The sequence below is a fragment of the Carettochelys insculpta genome, chromosome 23, assembly GCF_033958435.1.
Source record: "Carettochelys insculpta isolate YL-2023 chromosome 23, ASM3395843v1, whole genome shotgun sequence".
In the NCBI taxonomy this organism is placed as follows: domain Eukaryota; kingdom Metazoa; phylum Chordata; order Testudines; family Carettochelyidae; genus Carettochelys; species Carettochelys insculpta.
In genome coordinates this window covers 20,575,155-20,596,662 of record NC_134159.1, presented here as the reverse complement: position 1 = coordinate 20,596,662, position 21,508 = coordinate 20,575,155, and the positions used below count along the sequence as shown (strand labels likewise).

The 21,508-nt window shown below is 44.5% G+C and overlaps 1 long non-coding RNA gene across 1 annotated transcript in view; it reads right to left on the bottom strand.

The window, feature by feature from the left end:
• Window positions 1–549: 549 nt before the first annotated feature.
• LOC142001095 (uncharacterized) overlaps window positions 550–21,508 on the bottom strand; it is a 54,375-nt gene continuing 33,416 nt past the window's right edge. Inside the window, exon 3 of the long non-coding RNA XR_012642394.1 lies at window positions 550–791. This is a non-coding gene — a long non-coding RNA (uncharacterized LOC142001095). The remainder of the gene's footprint in view (window positions 792–21,508) is intronic.

Here is a 21,508-nt window from a genome sequence, read left to right as displayed (position 1 = left end):
TGGAGTGGGTGGGTTTGGTTGCTTATTTAAAATGTATCTGTGAATGCATATGTGTTGGCACGTGAGCAAACACAGACCTGAGTGTGGGCATGTAGGCACACATATATGCACTTGTGTGTCTGTGAATACATGCTGGGCAATGCATATGTCTGTGGGTGCACATGCATAGACTGTAACGTATCATTGTAAGTTTCCACCTTTAAACTAGATATCTCTGAAAAGAGCATCAGGAAAACACAGGCACGCTTGAAGCAGCACCACCCACACACAAGAGACGCCAGCTCGCTGCTCTTTGGAGAGGAGGTCTCGGGCTGCCTGGAGGAGTCCAGTAACTGTCATCATTTGCATAAGTTGGTCTTGATTTGTTGCAAAGTATATTTTTATTAGCAGACATAAAACAGAACTCTCCGCAGCCCACTTGGCACTTTGCCTGCATGCTATTCAGCTCACTAACTTCACCACGTCCTCCAGAAAGTGTGTTCAGCCGATGAAACAGAAACATGCCAAGCACAGAAGAAACCTTTAACACTGAGACAGAATTACTTGCAGCGGGAGATAATAACAACAGTGATGAAACACAGCCATAATAATATGATAATCGGTTTCTCTCTCTCCCTCTCTGTCTCATTCCTTATTTTCTCCTCCTACTGCTGCCTTTTTTATTCCCAGCTAAAGAAGCCAAGTCCATGATCCCCTCTGGCATTAGTGCTTTGGTAGAAGACAGCACATCATCTCATTGGTTTGAAGGTTGGGTGGTCCAGCCAGCAGGATGTGGCACTTCCACTCAGCATCTGAAAGGTGTGAACACCAAGGAAGAAGAGGAATTATTTAAGGTGGCCTGTGAAGTTTAAAAAATAAGCATGAAAAGACCAGATGAAGGCAGGGGAAATGGAGGCTGAATGTTGGGAAACTGTCCCAGTGGTGAGAAGTATGGAACAGACACATGCCAAGCACATAAGAAACCTAGCCATAGAAGAAAGAAGAAAACGATACACAGAAGAAAGCCAAGACATATGCTGCAGACACCATCACATGAGATGTTGAAATCTAGGCTTGGGAAAGCACATGTGCATATGGCTGGGGGGGCAGGGCTGACCCTGGCTCACAAGTGAGTTGGACTGGAGGGATATAATAAATCTTTTCTATTTTTCAGTTCTAGTCTCACACTTGGCTGCAGCTCAGATTAAACACTCTGACCCAAAGTAATTTAGAATCAGTGCCCCATATCAGCTTAGCCAACAAAATGGGTGCGGGGGGGCTCAGCACCACCAGGAGTTGAGTGGTTCCTTGCAGGATTAAGTCCTAGATCAACAAGTGCTGATCTAGTTTCACTGCTGCTCTGGAGTCATTTTAGTCTCACTTGCAGTTGTTTTGGGGGATTATTTGTTGGCACCAGCTAAATGGGATTTCAGCTGCTGGGTGACTGTTTTATGTATTCTCTCCTCTGAGCAAACATTTGGCACAACAGATTAAAGACTGTGAGCCCAGTTTGCAAATTTGGGTGCTAAGGTAAGTACCCAAAGCAGTCTTTTATCTGGATATTTGGGTAGCTAACTGCTCATTTGAGTAACCCAGTGCAGAATATGGGCCCAGGTTTGACAGCCTATGATGTATTATGAAATGGTGGTAGGGATTCCCACCTGTCTGAGACAGTGGGGCTATGCTAGTTAAACCCCATTAATTTCAGTAACAGAGAGAAAGACGTGAAAGTATTACTGATTTACACCCAGGTCAATAAGGTCATGCGCAGCAGTTGGGAGAATATGACTAAAAGCTGGCACCCAGGTGCTCTGAACCCTTAACTCAATCGTGGGTGCAAAGACCTCTAGTCTAGATGTTACAATCGCATATTTGCTAGACCCTGGTAGCAGACAGCATCTCTACCTCAATTTCAGCCTGTCTCTAATTCTCCTCTAGCTAATACGCCAATAACTCTCCCCTCTGAGAAACACATTGCACTCAGGGAAGGGATTTTTCTTCATAGCAGTCATGCTGTAGTGACTATAATACTAGTGATCTCTTAAGTCAGTAATTGCAGGATTCATATTTTTAACTAGTGCTATAAATGTGCCCATGAACATCATTTCCCATATTCTCAGAGTGTTTTACCATGTTTCATTTTACCCTGTGAATTAAACACAAAAATATGAAAGGTCCATACAGATTCTATTATCGATCTGTCTAAAATTCACAGCCTCCGTCACTTCCCTCCCCTTGCTGCCTGCCTGGCTGTTTGACATACAAGATTATCCTCTGAAGAATAGAGGTGCCTGCCTTCAGAGAAATGTTTGCAGGTCATTCTCTGCTAATAGGATATTCCATTTGTTGGTTGATAGTCTATCTGTATCACACCAGTGAGTCAGGTTTTGTGTAATTATTTGAAGAATGAGACATTTTCTAGTTGGATACATGTCATGTCTTACAGTATGCCTCAGTTGTTAATGTTCTTCTCACTCATTGGCAGCTATAATATTTTGCCATTGATACTATTCATAATATTCACATTATATATTCCTCTGTAATCTAACAAGACTCTGGAAAATTACAGCAGCACTAACATTTGCTACCCTCAGTGCATGAAAAGATCAAATTATGAACAATGTACCATTGATTTTGCTATGGGTCCCGAGGTGACGAGCAATCTGTTGACCTCTGCCAAAACAAAACCTCTCTCATGGCTAATCCAAATTCTTTTCAGGTTTATTTCATGACAACTTTACAGTGGTTTATTATTTACTGCGTGTGGAAAGGCACTTTACATGCCAAAACTCACAGGCAATGACAATACAAGTTGCCCCATGCCGCCCTGCCTTGACTTTGCTACCGAATATGTCTCCCTCATTCCTCAGAAGCTCTACCTAGAGGGAGTGAGAAGATGGTTAAATCTCTGTTCCCTTGGAGCTGTGGCTTCCCTGTTGGACAAGGAATTGTGCGTCATGTAGGATCTTAATGAGAAGATACACCCATTGACTTCAATAATCTCTACATCCAACCCCTGGTCTATCCTAGTCTATTCTATTTTTCATTGGTTCTTATATTATATTCATCATGATAGATGTGTAATCCATTGGTTAATGGTGACTGAAAGGTGCTCAGATACTAATATACATCCTTTGTTGTTTCATCCTCTCCCTAGACATGCAATGGGATGTCTTGTTTTATTTTTTTTGGCATGTTGCTCTGTGTTTCTGTAAGAAAGTACGGGCAAAGAAGCCAGTCTCCCACTTGGAATGGAGAGCTGCTGAGTTTTGTACTAGTCCTTATTCCCAGAAAGAGTTCATTCCACGGTCTTGGACCAGTCCTCAGCAAAGTTCTTTTTCCCTTGCAGACAAGCCTTATGCTTACTGTAGAGCGCCACTGTGCCAGAAAAGCAGCGCTGTCAACCTTTAGCATCTTTCTGGAGCTGCAGGTGACTTTTAAGATATTCTAGGCCCAGGACATAGAATGATGTGAATGTAACGATGGAGAGCTTGAACTTGATTCAGTTGTCTTGTCAGGAACCAGGAGGGAGCCAAAGACAGGTTGGATGTGCTTGCAGCAATCTGACTGAGACGTGCAGCTGCGTTGCGTAGCAGAGAATGTTTTCTAAGTGATGATGAAAGAACCTGCCCTTTCTTATTTATTATTTTTACATCTCATGATTTTCATACTATCTTTTGCTTTTAGGGTCAGGCTTATGATTTTTGAACACCTGAAGTTGGTAATACCAAAGCAGCCTTCAGTCTCTGGGGTTACGTTCACACTGCAACAATAGGAAAAAGAAAAAAAAACTTTGCAAAAAGTAACTGTGTACTTGAAAATGAACTTAACTTCCTGGGGAGTTAATCTGTGTGAGAGGAGGCTGCACTTTCACTTTTGCATATGTGGATTAAGGCAGCTGGTAGTAATTAGAACCTCAATTAGATGCCCACACACCCACCAAAAATAGGCGTAACAGAAAACACAAGCAGAGGGCAGAAAAGAATGGAGGAGAAGAAGATGTCTACGTTAGAAACAGTTATCAGAATGACTGGACATCTAAAAGCAGCATCTGCTGTAAAATAGCAGCAATTCCAATGGAAAGGGAAAATTGCACCCTGAGAACTAGCAATTTGAAAGGTGGCAAGGGTGGGGAGGGAGTCGGTTATTCATTCTGCACTGTGGCTTGAAAAAGAACAAGAAGATTCATGTGCCCTGGTCAATCATCTCTTAAAGTGAACCTCATCCTGGGTAGAGGGAGAAGCGTGACTACCCTCTCACACCACCAGCAATTCTCCCACTGGAAAAATGCAGCACGAGAAAGTTCTGCCAAAGATTACACAAGCTGTTGTAGAAACTACTCCTATTCCACTCCTGTAAGGTGGTGGCACTCACCTCCTATGATTGCCCCTGTCTGGCTGAGTGCACGTGCCCACACTCAGTCTTTTTGCCTTTCAGCTACTCAGCCCTCCGGCCAAGTCACAGTTCAGGTGTCATCAGACAAACCACTTCTGGAGAACACAGTTAACAGGGCTCATCTCAATGCCCTCACTAAAGTCTCTCATGTTGGTTTCCCCACTCAGAGGCTGCGTCTACACGTGCACGCTACTTCGAAGTAGTGGCACCAACTTCGAAATAGCGCCCGTCACGTCTACACGCGTCGGGCGCTATTTCGAAGTTAACTTCGACGTTAGGCGGCGAGATGTCGAAGTCGCTAACCTCATGAGGAGATAGGAATAGCGCCCTACTTCGACGTTCAACGTCGAAGTAGGGACCGTGTAGACCATCCGCGTCCCGCAACGTCGAAATTGCTGGGTCCTCCATGGCGGCCATCAGCTGGGGGGTTGAGAGATGCTCTCTCTCCAGCCCGTGCGGGGCTCTATGGTCACCGTGGGCAGCAGCCCTTAGCCCAGGGCTTCTGGCTGCTTCTGCGGCAGCTGGGGATCTATGCTGCAGGCACAGGGTCTGCAACCAGTTGTCAGCTCTGTGGATCTTGTGTTGTTTAGTGCAACTGTGTCTGGGAGGGGCCCTTTAAGGGAGCGGCTTGCTGTTGAGTCCGCCCTGTGACCCTGTCTGCAGCTGTGCCTGGCACCCCTATTTCGATGTGTGCTACTTTGACGTGTAGACGTTCCCTCGCTGTGCCTATTTTGATGTTGGGCTGAGCAACGTCAAAGTTGAACATCGACGTTGCCGGCCCTGGAGGACGTGTAGACGTTATTCATCGAAATAGACTATTTCGATGTTGGCTGCACGTGTAGACGTAGCCAGAGAGTGTTGTCTCCAGGGCTTCCACTCCCAGAGACAGTATTTGGATCACTGCCCAGACCTTCTAATTCCAGCCCTCTGTCTGGGTCGTTATCCTACACTTCCTCCCCATCCACTTTCTGGGGTGCCAAGATTGAGGTGACCTCCCAGATGCCCCTGGACTCTGGCCCCAGCCCAGGGACCCTGTAGATAGCAGCCACATAAAGTCCAACTTTATAACCGTTGCTTCCCCAGGGCGCTTCCCTGTGGGCCTGCCAGATACTTGCCCTTTCCCCAGGACTCTGTTGATCTATTAGGACCTACTGACTGTCATCAATCTCTCAGCACCTCCTCACACACTGAGCTCTCCACGGTGCTGCTGCTCCTTCAGGTAACCAGCCAGCTCTGCTCCTCACTCTTAAAGGGCTCCTGCACCACTGAGCTGCCTCTGGTGCAGCAGCTCCTATTTTTTTCAGGCCTTCCTGACTCCTGATTGGTTGCTCTGTTTGGCTAACCAACTAGCATCAGCGGGAGGGCTTCTCTATGGTTCCTGGGACAGCGTGTGGCAAGGCTGTGAGCCTTCAGCAGGAGGCTTCAGGGCCCAGTCCATCCTGTCACAGTTCCCTATTGGTAAAACCACATGGCATAAAGGTCAGCAGCTGAGTGTGTATAACAGCTGTGGGAAAAACCATTTTCCTTAGTTAAAAATGACCCTGCACCTGCTATGTAACCATGGTCCATGCCCCATTGCACAGCAGTCATCATTCAGGGTAATGAACGTCCCCTCAAAATAAGATCTATTGTGTCTGGACGCTCTATTTCATAACAGCTGAATGCTATTTTGAAATGCATTTGGTGTGTATATGGGCTATTTCAGGATAAGCTATTCTGGAAAATCTCTTCTGGAATAGCTTACTCTGAAATAACACTGCTGTGTAGAAATAGCCTTCCAGATCACTGAGTCAAAGGTCGAATAGCATCTTGCCCAGTACCTGCAGAATCACACCAGAAATACTTGCATGATTCAACATTCTGGTTTAATGATTTCCACGCACACCCCTCCATCCCCAGAGGACTGCTTTTGGAGATCTGTCAGTTAGCCAGTTCTAATGCATGTAATGTGTCTTCTGTTGGTATTGTGGGACACTATGTTTTTAATCCAAATGCTATAGACACTAAATCAAATGCCTTAACAAAAGTCTCAGCTTCTTCTATCTATGAAATTACTTTTATCAGGAAAACTTGTAATCTCATCAAAATGTGAAATCAGGTTTGTTTGACAAGACATTATCCTTAGCCCTGCTAGTTATAGATTTTCCCCAGGCATCTCTAGCTTCTCCTATCAATTTTTATACTTCATCATTTCTATATTCATTGCTGTCTATTTGCCCTTTTTTGATTTATTATATTTTACTTTTTTATTTCTAACTGCCACCTTCACTTTGTCATTCAACCAGGACAGGCTTTTACCCAAAGCTGTTCGCTTTCCTACTTGTGAAATTATGGCTTCTAGGACTTCTAACAAAGTTTCTTGAAAAATTCCCTGGTTTTGTTCACATTTTTTCTATGTATTTTTTTCTCCTAGACAATTTCACTCCTAATTTTCCACAGTTTTAGGCAAAGATCTATCTAGCAAGTATGTACTATTGGTTGGGCCAATCTTCTCTTTGTGGAATGTAATCCAACCATGATTAGTGGTCTGCAAACAACCTCTAATTTGATTGATTCATCTTAATCCGTGATAGTGAGGTCCAACATAACATTACTTTATGATGAGTGTAATGTCTTTTGTATCAAAAAATTGCTACTTTTTGATTTTTAAGAAACTCGATTGTTTCACTACAGGCTGCATGGGACCTCAACCTTGTCTTTCAAACTGAAGTCTCCCATAAATACACAATGGGCAGGTGCGTAAGGATTAACCTCTCCTGATCTCTTGTTTGATTTGGTTATCTGTAACCCTCACCACTACCTCTTCCTGGGCTTTCTTAGTCAGCACACTGATCCATACGCATTAAAATCCTCAATTCTGATTTATCAATATCTGTAGTACAAATAATGATTTCTTTCATATATAGTGCTACTCCAATACACACATTCCCCCTTTTCTTTTTACTGCTTTTATCCTTTCAAAGCAGGATATAACGAGAAATTTTAACATTCCAGTCATGTGAATCATCCCACTAGGTTTCCATAATGCCAGTTAGATCCAATTTCGTCTCATCAATGAGAATATCCAGTTCCTTTTGCTTGTTACCTAGACTCCTAGGGCTAGGATATAAACAATTGGAAATTTTCTTCTATTCATCCTCTCCTTATCACAGCATTATGCCAATCTTCCCCATCTCCAGGACGGGGTCAGCAGTCTTTCCAAGGCGGAGTGCCAAAATTTTCCCTTTTGACCTCCATGTGTGGTCTGAGTACCAGTGACACTTTTCAAAGTCACTAATAGTCCTACTTACAACAGCTTCACTAATAATTAAATAAAGATGAAGAGCATTACTGCTTAGGTGGTGGTTGGTAGCATTAGCTGGTCTTTTGTTCGCCCACAGGCAGCATGGCATTGGGTTAGCTCCTGGCTGCACAGAGGAAGAGGGACAGAGCTGAGCTCCCACCTCGTATGCCAATGAAAATCAGTTTGTGTGCCACTATTGGCACCCATGCTGGGGATTGCTGACCCCTGTACTAGGAAATAAGCACTTGCCCCATGTATGATAAAAAGAAATGATGAACATGCACTGGCACAGGAGTACCATTCCTGGCCCTTCTTCCTTCAAGAAGCTAGTCTTTTGAAAGGCGTGTTAAACTGTAGAGGACATTGGTTTCATTTCAGCATGATTCCAAATTTGTAGCACATGAACCAAGAATCATTCCCTTTTCCATAATACATGATGGAAAACAGACATGGCAGGAGGCAAACCGAACAGTCTCTGTGTCGAAAGATAAATGGATATAAATCTGACATCTGGAATGTCACACAGATGAACCTGGAAGCGGTCATTTTAACCTCACAGGGTATTCAATAATGGCTTTAAAAGTAGTCATTCTTCTACAAAAGAATTTTACCACAAGATTTCAGAAGGTGACATCTGAACTGGAATTTATTTACAAATTTAACACCTTCAACCTTGGCCTGAACAGAGATCTTCACTGGCTTGTGCATTACCAGGGCAATTTCCCCAGTTTTTATATTTGCAGGAAGGAGACACATCCAGGTTAATTTGCTTTAGCTCATCCTTCCAGTGATAGGTAACATCCTCTCCTTGCTATATAAAGCCTGGATTCACTTTTTCCACTGCAAATCCATCTGATGAAGTAGGTTTTACCCACAAAAGCTCATGACCTAATACATTTGTTAGTGTCTAAGATGCCACAGGACTTCTTGTTATTTATGGAGTTACAGACTAACACAGCTACCCATGTGAGGTTCTCCATAGTTTAAGCAAGCCCATCTGCAGATTTCTAAAGAAGAGAAAATATTGACAGTTTTCTGGAAAATACTACTGATACAGTAAAAAGCACAGATATTGCCATGAGACATAAGAGAAGAGAAAATCCTAGCAAGTGAAGAAATCATGACTATTTTGAATCCTTTTGTCAACAAGTTATCTGGCAAATGAACCCAAGAACTAATGATTTCATAGCCTGAAGTCTCAATAAAGACCCCTCATCTCACCACTACACTAGAATATTAACCTCAAACAGGAATTCGCCTGTTACCCAGCTTCATGAGTGTCTACACATTGAGCTGGACATGTGATTCCAAGCTTGACTAGACATACCTCTGCTTCCCCTAATTGAGTTAGTAAGCCACAAACAGCGAACTCATGGCAGTGTGACCAGTGAGAGGAATCAGTGCTTTGAATTCTTGCCCATCCTAGCTCAAGATGAATTACTCACGCTACCGCTGATGAGCTAACTTTCAAGGTTTTTAATTTTTTGTTGTCACACAATCACTAAAATAAAATATTTTGAACACTATCACAAAAAAGGATTGGTTCCAAGTGCTGGCTTTCAGATTGAAAAAGTGTGTTTTGATTGCTCATGTTCTCTTATGGTCAGCGATGACCAAAGTTCCTGGGACCTCAGAAACCTTCCAGGAGAACATTTGTCAAAGCAATACCTCTCTGTGAAACATTTCCTCAGAAATGTGTCATCCAGCTTCAGCAGGCAGAGTGTAATGTTTTCTTTCCTTCTAAGGTCCCAATCAATTGAAGTCAGTAAAAGACCCCCTCTCCCCAGGGCCACTTCCTTTAAAAGCAGTAGTGTTCACCTTCATCTTTTGGCAGGATTCCAGTCTGAGTAATTACAGCCCAAGTCCTGATTTCTGTAGGATACAGCATTCTTTTCTTTGTCTCCTAATCTGCTGGTCAGATCCCACAGGAATACACTCATCTGTCGCCCAGAGGAGTGAACAGTACCAGAGAAGATTTATATCTTTAATTTTGAGTTAGAAGCTTTCACCTTTGTTTCTCTTCTCTTCACCCCATGTTCTTTCTTTCATAGCTCACAATCCAGTCTTCCATTTGTCAGGATTAGACACAATCAGCCAAACCTGCATGTGAGCAGGCCACTGCTTTCAAAGGTTTAAGGCTTATTTATAAATAAACACCCTGCTTCTTTTAGGTTTAGGCAAGTGAAAGCTGTGCTCTAGGGCTGGGTCCAGGTAGGCTATTGCATACACATTGCTTTTCCTGGCCCATTTATTTTATATGTCCAGCCACTCATTGGTTCTGCTCTCGCACTCTTTCTTTCTGCACCAGGCAGAAAATATGTATTATCAAAACAAGGCTTTCAGGAGTGAAAACCACAGTTCTTCAATGCAGATTCTGTGAATGGCAAACTCCACTTGTCAGCGAGCTGGAGATTCCTTTGTTGAATTCAGTCCCCACTCATTGAGCAAAATCATCTTTCTGAGAGGCTGTTGTTGATGTCTGGTATTTTATTATTATGCACTGATTTTACAACACAACCAATGGACCCAATGCACTAAGTGCTGTACATATGCACTGTAAGAGACAGTCTCCTAATCAGGTAGACCTGGAGGAGAAAGGAAGCTTTATTATCCTGTTTTACAGATAAGGAACTGAGATACATGGAGATTCTGACTTTCCCAGCATTACTCAGGGAGTTGGTAAAACAGCTAGGAACTGCATGCCTGAATCCTGGGTAAATGCTTTAATCCCATAACTCTTCCTCCTGTGCTTGTATTCACTGTTGAGTGGTGCTGACTGCCTGGCCCCAAGAACCATCATCCTCCATTTAGTCCACACCAGTCCACAATGTGGTGGAAATGTAGCTGTGGGAACGGCACATGTGCCTGGAGTTTAACACAGGCAAAAGTTTTTTAAAAGTTTTCAATACTTCCAAAAGTTCCCCTTGCCTTAAAACTGACCTTTGAGGGGTAAAGTCCTACAGTGTCCATGCAGGTTTTTTTCCTTCTCCCCTGAAAACATCATTTTGCAATCCTGTGGATGCTACAGCTAAATACAGAACTGTGAAACACTGGAAACAGCAAGAGCAGGTTAGCCGAATGAAATGGAAAATCATATTAGCAAAATCCAAGATAGGAACTCCTGGTTAAACAGTCTATTGTGTGATTCAGCAGCAGGTCATAAAGAATCTATAGCATAATTACTGTATTAGAAACCAACCATTTGTAATAAAACAAGAATAGACTAGAATAGAATAAATTATTGCAGCGGGTTCCATCAGTGCTCCTGGCACGACAAGGGCAAACTTCCTTCATATGTATTTTCAGAAAGGTAGCTTTCTTTATCAGACAGAAGCAGCACCCATAAAAGCTGTGCCTGTTTGGGCTGTGGGGGGGTAGATATTGGTTTTGGGGCCCTAATGCCTAACTCTGAGGGCAAATACACAGATCTGTCAGAATCAGTTTCAGAAGATGGGCTGGTGTTAGCTAGAAATGTATAAACCTGAACCATCCTACTAATATTTGTATTATTTCCAACAAACCCATTTCTCTTTTCTATTAAATAAATGCCACATCCAAGGTCCTAAATAAAAATGCTGCTGCTTCTCCCTCTGTTCTATGCACTCAGCTTTAGAAATTAGAAACATATTTATTCATTGCTAACCCTCAAAAGCAGAAGTTTTTGATGTTGTTGATCAGCATCTTCATATGACCTAGAAATTTTTCAATGTGCTTCATTTCTTTATTAAGACAGTCCTTCCGAAATTGATATAAATTGCAGCCAGAGTGGATAACTTTATTATCAGATTTAGTGCACTTGACAGACAACTCCTTATTACAGATGGAAAATGTCCCCTTTCACACACACCCCCTTGAAAAGCCTGAGGCACTACAAATATGATTAAAGATGAAACAAATGATGGACGGATTCAATCTTATCAAGCCAGATTGCCATCTAATTGAACAATAAGCTACATCAGAGTCTGCATTCGTTGGTCAGAGTTTACTGGCCTTTCCTGTCACTCCCGGAATGTGCGCCCAGTTTGGTATCATAATGAAGCTTTGATTCTGAAGATGAAGGATGGGTTTGCTTTTGAGGCATTGGGACTCAAGAAATCTGGGTTCGGTACTCGGCTCTTCCACAGATTCTCTACATGACCTTGGGCAAATGATTTTATCTCTGCTTCTGTTTTCCACCATGAAATCTCATAATGTGAAATAATGCTTCTTCTTCCCCACTCTTGTGCGGTCTTGTTTATCTAGATGAGTGGTGAGCAACCTGCGGCCTGACGACCACATGCGGCCCATCAGGGTTCTACATGTGTCCCAAAGCATGTTATCCACTCTGGCTGCAATTTATATCAATTTCGGAAGGACTGTCTTAATAAAGACAGGCAGATGCAGCTCTGGCATATTCCAGTGCCTTCTAACAGGGATCTCAGAGTTATAGGCAGCGCATCAGCTTCCAGACACCCAGCAAAAGCAGCAAACAGACCCCGAATGCTAAGCCGCACAGAGAAGAGAATCTACACAGGCCTGGTAGCTACTCTGGCTGCCCTTTAAGACTGTAGGTGAGTGAAATGGACCATTGACTTAGTCAGAAATGGCCAAGAATAACTGGGACTATTTTTCTTTCCAGTCTGCTGCTTGTGCTGAGCAACGGCCTAGGTGACATTTTTTCTGAATGGTGATTAAAGAGGAAGAAGCCCAGTGCCCAGGCAGTCCTTGCTGTCACCCACCTCCTCCCCACTGCTGGGTGTTGGCTGTGAGATCCCATTCCCATTTCATGCTGTCCATATTTGTTCTCTGTAAAGGTAAGGCAGTGTGTATTATACATTCCTCCTTAAAAACATTCCTCAGGCCATAAATCTGCCTTTAACTTGGGGTGGCTAGGAAGAAACTTCACCTCTGAGCAAGCTATCCCATAACTGCCCCCTTTAGATGCTTCTTGGACCTCCCTCCGAAGAATCTGGTGCTGGTCACAATTGGAGACAGAATACAGACTCTGGTGTGATCTCTTCTCACAACCTGCATTTCCAAGGATTTCCTTTTATTTCACGTGGCAACACAGAAGAGTTCAGGCAAGGTGCTAAAGACTTTTATACTACACGCTATATATTTTCAATTTTCCTTTTAATCCATTATGACCTTACATACAGGGGAGAAAAATATTTCCCATTCCTCTGGCTTGTTCTGGATTTTCATCTACATTTATGGAGCATGTGTTATCAATAATGGAAGGGGAAATGCTTCCATGTAACATCTCCCAAGGTTATGCATCACTGCTTTCTACCACAAGATGATACTCAGAAAAGGTGTCAGCTTCCTAAATATGAAAACCTGCAAATGGTATTTGTGGAAGAACAGCAATATGCTCCTCCTTGCTCACTTAGAACCTGCAGCATCCCCAGGGAATGGGAGACAGAGGTATCGCATGGTGACTTCTCAGGAAGAAAGTGTTCCAAGGTAAATGCAGACATTGTGTATGTACTTGTTCACAATGCAATGATATGCACAGCGGTCAGACAACAGGAGAAACTGAATTTGTCAGTGGCACACAGAGCCTAATCATAGAACAATAGAGCTGGAAGAGACCTAAAAAGCCATCAAGTCCAGCCCCTGCCCTCGGCAGGACCAAACCCATCAGATCAGCCCAGCCAGGGATTTGTCAAGGCGAGACTTAAACACCTCCAGGGATGGAGACTCCACTACTTCCCTGGGTAGACCATTCCAATGCTTCACCACCCTCCTAGTGAAAAAGTTTTTCCTAATGTTCAACCTGGACCTTCCCAACAGCAACTTGAGACCATTGTTCCGTGTTCTGCCATCCGTGACCACTGTGAACAGCCTCTCTCCAGCCTCTTTGCAGCCTCCCTTCAGTAAGTTGAAGACTGTTATCAAGTTCCCCGTCAGTCTTCTCTTCTACAGACTAAACAGTCCCAATTCCCTCAACCTTTCTTCATCGGTCATATGCTCCAGCCCCCTAATTATTTTGGTCACCCTCTGCTGGACCCTCTCCACATCCTTCCTATAATTGGGGGCCCAGAACTGGACACAGTACTCCAGATGCAGCCTCACCAAGCCGAATAAAGAGGAATACTCACTTCTCCGGATATACTGCCAATGTTCCTCTTGATGCAACCTAATATGCCATTAGCCTTCTTGGCTACAAAGGCACACTGTTGACTCATGTCCAGCTTCTCGTCCACTACAACTCCCGGGTCCTTTTCTGCAGAACTACTACAGAGCCAGTCGGACCCCAGCCTGTAACAATGCTTGGGATTCTTCCGTCCCAAGTGCAGGACTCTGCACTTGTCCTTATTGAACCTCATCAGATTTCTTGCAGCCCAGTCTTCCAATTTGCCTAGGTCACTCTGGACCCTATCCCTACCCTCCAGTGTATCTACCTCTCCCCCTAGCTTAGTGTCATCCGCAAACTTGCTGAGGGTGCAATCCAACCCCTCATCCAGGTCATTGATAAATATATGGAACAGAACAGGACCCAGAACCAAACCTTGGGACACTCCACTAGAAACCGACCGCCATCCCGACATCAAGCTATTGATCACTACCCACTGGGCCCAACCTTCTAGCCAGCTTTCTATCCATCTTACCGTCCAATTATCCAATCCACATTCCTTTAACTTGCTGACAAGAATATTGTGGAAGACCGTATCAAAAGCTTTGCTAAAGTCAAGATAAATCACATCCATTGATTTTCCCCTATCCACAGAGCCAGTTATCTTGTCATAGAAACTAATCAGATTGGTCAGGCATGACTTGCCCTTCATGAATCCATGCTGACTATTCCTGATCACTTTCCCCTCCTCAAAGTGCCTCAAAATTACTTCCTTGAGGAGCTTCTCTGTGATTTTTCCAGGGACTGATGTAAGACTGACCGGCCTATAGTTCCCTGGATCATCCTTCTTCACTTTTTTAAAGATGGGCACTACATTTGCCTTTTTCCAATCATCCAGGATCTCTCCCAATCTCAACGGCTTTTCAAAGATAATGGCCAAGGGCTCATCAATGACATACACCAACTCCCTCGGAACCCTCAGATGAATTAGGTCCGGGCCCTTGGATTTATGTACATTTAGCTTTTTTAGATAGCTCCTAGCCTGTTCTTTCCCCACCAAAGGCTGTCCACCTTCATCCCACAGTGCATCACTTATTGCATTAGTCCAGGAGCTGTCCTTGTCCCTGAAGACAGAGGCAAAGAAAGCTTTAAGTACTTCAGGTTTCCCCACATCATCTGTTCCTGGGTTAGAGCAGTCCTTGTCCCTGAAGACAGAGGCAAAGAAAGTTTTAACTACTTCAGGTTTCCCCACATCATCTGTCCCTGGGTTACTTCCCTCATCCTGTAGGGGCCCCATGCCCTCTCTGATCACCTTCTTGCTAACATGCCTGTAGAAACTTTTCTTGTTATCCTTCACATTCCTCACGAGTCGCAATTCCAGTTGCGCTTCTGCCGTCCTGATAACTGCCCTACATTCTCGAGCTATACATTTATATCCCTCCTGAGACATCTGTCCAAGTTTCCACTTTTTGTAAGCTCCCTTTTTGTGCCTAATTTTTCCAAGGATTTCCCCAGTAAGCCAGTCTGGTCTCCTACCATATTTACTTCTCTTGCTGTGCATCGGGATGGTTTCTTTCTATGCCTTCAATAGGGCTTCCTTAAAATACTGCCAGTTTTCCTGGACTCCTTTTCCCTTCATGGTAGCATGCCAGGGGATTCTGCCCATCAGGTTCCTGAAGGAGCCAAAGTCTGCTTTTCTGAAGTCCAAGGTGTGTGCTCTCTTTCCTTCCTTTGGTCAGGATCCTGAAGTCTACCATCTCATGATCGCTGCTTCCCAGGTTGTCACCCACCTCTACCTTCCCTATTAGTTCCTCCCTGTTTGTAAGCAGCAGGTCGAACTGTGCACACCTTCTGGTCGGGTCCTTCAGCACTTGTACCAAGAAGTGATCCCCAACATTCTCCAGAAACTTTCTGGACTGCTTGTGTACCGCCATATTGGTCTTGCAACAGATGTCAGGGTAATTAAAGTCCCCCACGATAACAAGAGCCCGCGATCTGGAAACTTCTCTCAGTTGTCCAGAAAAAGGCTCATCCACCTCATCATCCTGATTTGGTGGCCTGTAGCAGACACCAACCACCACATCTCCAGTGCTGCCTATACCACTAAGCTTGACCCATAGATTCTCAACAAGCTTTTCTCCCTCTATGTACTGGAGTTCCAAGCAACCATAGTGATCTCTTTCATACAGTGCAACTCCTCCTCCTTTTCTCCCTTTCCTGTTCTTCCTGAACAGTTTATACCCTTTCATGGCAGCGCTCCAGTCATGCGAGTCATCCCACCAAGTCTCTGTTATCCCAATCAAGTCATAGTTCTTGGACTGGGCTAGGGCTTCTAATTCCTCCTGCTTGTTACCCAGGCTTCTGGCATTGGTGTACAAACACCTTAGATAACCAGTCAATCTCCCTGCCCTCTCTACTCGAACCACGGGTCCACTTTTGGTGTACATTCCTCTTTGCATTTCTTCCCAGCCTCCAAGTTCCTTTCTCCCCTCAGGGTTTCGGTCACCGTCCTCCCAGCAAACCTAGTTTTAAAGCTCTCCTCACTAAGCTTGCACGCCTACTTGTGAAAATGCTCCTTCCTCTCTTGGTCAGGTGGACCCCATCTCTTCCCAATAATCCTTGTGCCTGGAACAGTGTCCCATGATCAAAGAATCCAAAGCCCTCTCTCCAACACCACCTGTGTAACCATGCATTTATTTCCTCAATTCGACAGTCCCTACCTAGCCCTTTCCCTTCGACAGGAAGGATGGATGAGAACACCACTTGCGCTCCAAATTCTTTGACCCTTCTTCCCAGCGCCACAAAATCCACAGTAACCCACTCAAGGTCATTCTTGGCCGTACCATTAGTTCCCACATGCAGAAGTAGGAAGGGGTAGTAGTCTGAAGGCTTGAGCAGTTTTGTAAGGCTCTCAGTCACATCCTGAATTCGAGCTCCCACTAAACAGCACACCTCACAAGATTCCAGGTCCGGTCAGCAGATGGATGGCTCAGTCCCTCTTAGGAGGGAGTCCCCAACTACCACCACCTGTCTTTTTCTTATGGGGTTGGTGGTCATTGAACCCCCACCCAGGACTACACATCCCATGTCTTGAAGTGGAAGCAGTTCCCTTCCAATTTTTCCCCTGTGAGGCTCCTTCCAAAGCATTCATCACTGTAGAGCCAGTGGAGGGAGCCAAGAACCGGTGGAAAGAGCCTAAATGTTTTGTCTTTTGAGAGTCAAGGCAAGATCTGGTGTCTACACAGATTTACACCAGCGGAGGATCAGACCCACTGTTGGGAACAAGCACATGCAGACTCATAAACCTCAACTTACATGTACAATTATCCTCCCTGAACAGATCTAAAAAGTAAAGAGGATTTCAAACATTCAGCTGCATATTCAACATGAGCTACAGAAAAAGGAAAATAAATATAGCAGGTTCAGTGACCGGAAAGAAATGCTTATTTCTAAGAGAGTGGAGGGAAATTACAACTACACAAGAGCAACAGCAACTGGCTGCAGCTGGTAAACTCAAATTCTGTGGTCAAGAGAATAGACAGAGGCACTGTTCTAGCTTCCACAGCCAGTGAATCCAGACAATATCTTACAGATTTGCCGCTTCCCAGCTTACCAATCTATGCCCTTATTGACCTGTCTTCTAGTTCCACTGGGCCATGGAAACTTTCAAACACTCTCCTGGCTTGCTATTATCTGAAGCTTGAATCCAGCTAAATAGGCCACACATTTGTTTTCCAGATGCTGGATAACTGGGCATGTTTATTATTATAATTGAAAATTGGGCTTTTCAGAATTAAAACCATAAATCTGCCTTTCCACACTCAGTCATAAAAGGCTATTCCTTTGACCTTGGGGTGGTTGCTACAGCTCATAGCATGCTCTTTCTCCCCATTAGTGGGGTCTCTTTTCTCCTCTCCTTTAAAAAAAGAACTGGCAAGAGAAAAGCAGAGTGATGTGAAATAGCAAAGCCAATATTCTCCTTTCAGACCATTGCCTTAGGCTAATGGGACACAAGCTGGAGTGATGCCAACAGTCTATCTTGTTTTTGGAACTGAAATGCTCCAGGCATTTGTGGCACTGTTCTTAAAATACACATGGCCTGTGCCTGTGATATGAGGTCACATTACAATACCATGTTACATTCTCATTTAAAATGACTGAACCCCTGGTCCATAATTGGAAAGTAAAAGGAAGAACTGACAAACAGGGAGAAAGTATTTTAAAAGGTGCATTGATTTAATGAGATAACTGATCAAATCTACTTAATCCCATTTGCATTAAAAGCCACCATTTCACCCCTTCCAATCAGGGTAATGAATTCAGCCATGGAAATTGCCAGCTGTTGGCTGTTCTTTTATCTCTGCCTTGTGAGCTGAACTGCAGGGCTCCCAGTGCATTTCCCAGCAGGCAGCTGGCCCACATTTGCCACCCCAAGTGCCATCTTCGTTTGCAATGTCAGCAAGAAGCACAAAGAGCATTCTGTAAAACTGGTCCTGAGACCGAAACCCAGGGCGCTGAGCGGCGATTTTGTGCTGACACAGTTGAACCTGTTTCTGCCGGTTACTGCAGGGCTTCTGTCGAGCTGGCGCCTTTTGCCAGCATTAACATCCCATTTTTAATACAGATGCCAGATAATAATCTTGATTATTGGCCTGGAGCCACAGACATTTTATTATTATTATATTAAGAGGCAATAATGTTCTGCACCAATTTCCCATTTTACTTGGAAGTTATTAAGGAATGGAACAGTGATGGAAAGTAGGAAATGAGCGGCACATTTAGATGCTGTTTACCAAATTGTTCCTGTTCATCTCTGGCGTAGAGAAGTGGCGGTGGGGAGAGAGTCTCTCACTAAGCCCAGAAACATCCCATTTCTACAAACGCATGCATGGCTCACAGCCACTAAGTACAAATGAATAAATATTTTATGTGCTTTAATTTTCTCATCTATGAGCTTGATGTTCTGGGTCTCTTCGCTTTATTTTGAGACTCCATAAATGTTAAAAATATTTATCCTCTTATTCTTTCCAACAAAAATAAGACTTTTGCCAGTATCTGCTCCCATTTAATTTGCTTTCATCTCTTTATTAGCATAGCAAAATAGCACATTGCCTGCAAATCACTCCCTTCAGTAATTTCCGCATTCAGATGCTCCCCATCCTTCCTTTTATTTCTTATCACCTGTGCACTGTTCTTTGTATTACTCAGGAAGCTGGGTGTTTTGACTATTTTTTGTGCATCCCATCTGCCCGCTGGACCTTGCAGGGTATTGGAATGCAGCCTGGTGTTTTCCCTGGGATTTATTTCATTTCTTTTACCATATTTTCTCCTCTTGCCCCTCCCCTTCATTCTTTTTGTCTTCCCTTGACCTTCCAGGTACAATAATAATTGCCATGGAGAAGGCTGGAGGCAGAAGCTGGCATTTCTATTTATTCAGCTTTTTCTCCCCAGCTTTGTATTTATGCTCTTTGAACACACTCTTTTGCACAGCTTCAGAAAAGTGTTCTGCACCCCCCCCAGCTCTGCTGAAAGACCCTGCCACTACTAGCCTAGAATTCACATGGACCCTAATCTTGGCAGACTGCTGCACCAATGCAGAATACAGTGGCTGGGCCTTAACGCCTGAAGCCAACGTGGGCCAGTGGCGGTCAAAAGATAGTATTTCCATCTGATAAGCCCCCAGCCTGCAGGTGGCCTTTGAGAGTTGGCCTGATTGTCTCAGAGTAGTTCCTAGCAGGAACACGTTCCCATTTCAAGAGCTACCATCACAATGGAGACCCTGACTGGAATTCTCAGCTAGGGAAGCAAATGGCCTTAAACCAATTTCCTCCTTTATGGTTACCATCAGCCCTCCACATGTAACCTTAAGCATGGTGATCAGGCCAATAAACCCCATGCTGGGACAGAAGGCGGTTACGGAGTCTTTCTGTGCCCATGTGCTTCTGCTCTGCAGCTACAGGAAAGCTTGGTCTAGCTGGAGGAAAGGCTTAAAAGATGGCCAGGCAGCTAAGAAGGGGGAAGACACCTACCCTGCAAGGTGAAGAAGGGTACAGCAGCTGTCCATGTAACTCACACACCTGCTGGGTGTGGTTTACTGTCCTATGTAGTGGGACTAAGACCACTCATGGAGAGAATAATGAGTCTGCTCTATAACCTTGGCTTATGAGCAGTTGACTTTTTGCTCATGCAGTAAAGGCTCTTGTTCTAAACTTCAGCAGTCCCAGGTTCAGTTCTACCCACAGATGACCAGAGTCTGCTGATGTTACAGCGTCAGGAGAAGAGCCTTGTCTGCAAGTGGCAGCTACCTTGGCCATAGAAAGGGACCAGCCTTTTCCCAGGACTAACTTCTGGTGGATCATGTGCAAGTTGTGTGGCCATGCTGTGGCTTGGGACTGGAAGTGGCCTAGGAGACAACATTCCACAAAGTTTACACTCAGCCTATCATTGGCTCTAATACAGCCCTAGCTCAGAGCTTGGGGTGAGAAAGGGACTGGGCTTCCCTACCAATGACACTTTCTTGCAGGGGATACAACTCCACTCACCCCCCTCTGCCCCATGGAGATAGGGGACTTTGTGAGCCTGACACACAATACCACCACCCCCCAGGACCTGGAGGTAGGCTGATGGGGATATTGGACTGCATTTATTTTGGTGCAGTTGGTTACCCTGAAAGGGGGCAAACGCTACTGCTGACCTGGCTGGAGGGCCAAGACTCCATTTATGAGCAAGCAGGACTGCTGCAGCATTGGTGAGATTTCTGCCAAGGGATTCCAGAGAGCTGGGGCTCCAATGACCTAGCAGCTAGGCAACACTACCTGTACCCCCAGTCTCATCACAAACACATTGGCTAGACTGTTTCAGGGGGAAGATGACCTGCCACTACTCCTGCTGCACCCAAGTGTGAGATAAATAGAATGGGTTGGGCTTCAGCACTGTACCTGCATAGGAATGCAGTTAAGAAAAGGCATATGAATGTTTCAGTGGCTCCAATTTAAACACTCAGTTGCTGTCAGAGGAGCAGCATCCCCCTCAACCCCAGCTAAGTGCCACATCTGATCTGTGCATAGCCCTTTCCCCCCAGCAGTGCCACTTCCGATGCTCTTCTCCTCCTGCAACACTTGGCCAAAGAAAGAGAAATAAGCCTCTTAATAACCCAGCGCTCAACAGATTTGCCAGGCTAATGAGCTGACATTGGCCCATCCATCCCCTGTGCGGGCATCTCCTTGTTAGCTTCTGCTTGCAATGAGCAATAATTAATTTTCCACCCTTATGAAAACTCCTTAGTAATTCACAACTCTACTGCTTACCACTTGCTGCAGAGCTCACTGACATCATGCTGCAATAGAAATGAAACCGAACAATTAGACACCCCCGAAGTGCTTGTGAGGTCCTTACAGCTCCCACCCCATTGGATAGGATGAAAGAGTCACTCCAGGCAGCAATGCAGAGAAAGCGCATGGGGGTCTCAGACTCCTCTTTTAGAACCTCTTAGGTGCTCACTTGCTGCCTGGTTGTGTCCAGAGTAAACATTAACACCGTGAGAGTACCTATTTTGATGTGTGAGGCACATACAGAGACAGGTCCTGCCAACAATGACTGACCATCAGTAGAGTTGTAATAGTTGTTTTATGTACAGCAAGCAGAGGCCCAGAAAGATTGTTTTCTGTAAGGCCACAAAGTATGCAGCAGAACCAGATATTCAACTCTCCTGATCCAGGCACAAAACAAGCCTGGTGCTGTGTACTACCCAGCCAGACCATTGTCCTTCACAGGCAGAGTGGCAGACAGAGCTG